This window comes from Lactuca saligna, chromosome 8, assembly GCF_052625555.1.
Source record: "Lactuca saligna cultivar CGN05327 chromosome 8, ASM5262555v1, whole genome shotgun sequence".
Lineage (NCBI taxonomy): Eukaryota > Viridiplantae > Streptophyta > Magnoliopsida > Asterales > Asteraceae > Lactuca > Lactuca saligna.
The window spans coordinates 51,495,002-51,497,346 of record NC_136424.1 but is presented as its reverse complement, the minus strand read 5'-3'; positions in this window follow the sequence as shown (position 1 = coordinate 51,497,346).

Below are 2,345 nucleotides of genomic sequence, written 5' to 3'. Positions count from 1 at the left end.
ACTTATCTTTCATCAAAGCAGGAAATATAGGATTTCCTAGAGGAACATGCGAACTTTTCTAAACAGATCTTGCAACTTACTAAAGTTTCTACAACTTACTTACATCACTAAAATCTTATGAACTCACCATCTTAATTGCTGATAAACTCTTTCAAATAACTTGTATTCTCAGGAAACTGGTAGACAGATACTCGCACTGGGAATTCAGAAGATGGAGCATAATAGCTCCAAGTCTTGTTTTGTTATTTACATATGTATTCTATGTTTCGTGAACACACACTTTGTAAACAATTTCTTTCTAATAAAATGGTTGTTTATTACTTTGATTACTATGATTCATGTCTTGTGATACTAAACATAATGTCCTCCACCCCAGAACGTTTCCGCCGTTCCGGTTTTGGGGTGTGATAACAATCAAGGAATTAATAGAAGAACTTGCGAAGCACTCAAGAGAATGCCATAACCCGTGGGAAGATGCAACGAGTGGTAAAGGAAATGGTGATTGAGGGAATGAGAACTTGGGAGCAATAACAGCTAAACTAGAAAACATGGATCGACGAATGACAAAAATTTATCAGTCTAAATATGCCTTACGAGTTGGATATAACAATTGAAATGGGCCGCACTTGACCAAAGATTGTGACTTTGATGAGAATACGAATCAGAAGGCCCAAGTACGATACTCGAGTGGAGACAAGTACAATGAGGACTAGAGAAAATCGAATGAGTGGTTACCTTACGATCAGTACAAAAAGCAAAGATATGAAAAAGTTAGACAAACCAGTCGAGGCTTCTATCAAAAGGAACAACCACCGCTTGAAAAAAAATCCGAGTTCGAGTCAATGCTTGCTCGTTTTGTAGCCATTTATGAGAAACGACATGATGTAACTGATGTTGTGATAAGAAACCAACAAGCGGTGATATCAAGCATTGAAACTCAATTGGGTCAATTGACCAAACTCATGAACAAGAGGTTAACTCCTAAAATGTGGACCCAAAACCACAACTTCGTATTTACTAAAGAAAATGGTAGTTTTGAGCCATTTAAGATGTATGATATGGATACCAAAGAGCTCGATCCATAGCTAGAAGAAGAGAATCCTACAGCAGAAAAAGAAACATGATCTTTAGTGCCCACGACGTAGCGACCTTGCCACGCTGTGGCTACTGAAGGATAAAAATTCTTCTTTTTTAAAATCGTACCAACATCCTTTGCCATAACCATCTCGAGCCTTCAGGAACCCTTTGGCGCTGAAACAGAAGAAATTCATGGAAAAAGTCATATCCTTCTCGATAAATGCTCCATTTTTAAAACCCATGGCTAAAATTCCCAAATTCGCTAAAGATGTGATGACTAACCGAAACAAATTGGAAAAATCATCAAATATTGTGTTAAATGAGTTGTGTTCTGCTGCAATCATTGATGGATTGCCAATTAACATGGGAGATTCAGGCTGATTAACTTTGCCTTGTAAATTTGGCAATTCTACTTCAGTAAATGCTTTAGCCGATTTAGGGGCTAGAATAAATCTCATGTCATATTCTTTTTGTAAGAATCTCGCTCTCCCAAAGTTAAAGAACACATGAATGACACTTTAAATAGAGGATCACTCAATCATTCATCCACGTGGCATTGTTGCAGATTTGTTGGTGAAAGTTGGGGAATTTATTTTTCCAGTGGATTTTGTGGTGTTGGATATGAAACAAGATGAAGACCTTCCCATAATCATGGAAATACCATTCTTGAGTACCACGAGAGCACTTATTGACATCCATGATTCTAAGATCACACTTCGTGTAAAAGACAAAGAAATGACTTTTGAAATGAACCAAAAAGTGATTTATGCCAAGCCAATAAATGAGTCATCAAGAGTAATATAATTTGGAAGGTAAAAGAATAAAAGAAAGTCCCAGTGAGTTAGATGAGATAGAAAAGTTGATGGAGGAGGAATTGAAAGTTTGGGAAAAGCCTCAAGTTGAAGAAGTAAAGTGTTCCAAGACAAAAGCTTCAATTCCTATGACCTTTAAAGTATTCACAGTCACTACACCAAAGGCTCAAGTAGAGGAGACGGTTGAAGAATAAAATTTTGATTTGGGTGATGAAGAGAAGATAAATGAGAAGGATATTGATCAAGAGAAAAATGATACAATCATTGACAAGATGGAAGTGGATGAAGGAGAATTGAAAGAAGAATATAAAAAGACAGAACTTGGTACAAAAAGCAAAGGGATGAAACGAAAACATGAAGAAAGTGCTAATCAAAAGAGAAAGGAAAACTCAAAAAATGTGTACATACGAAGGGTACATGTGTACAAAAGGAAATGGAAAGAGCAACATGAGAAAA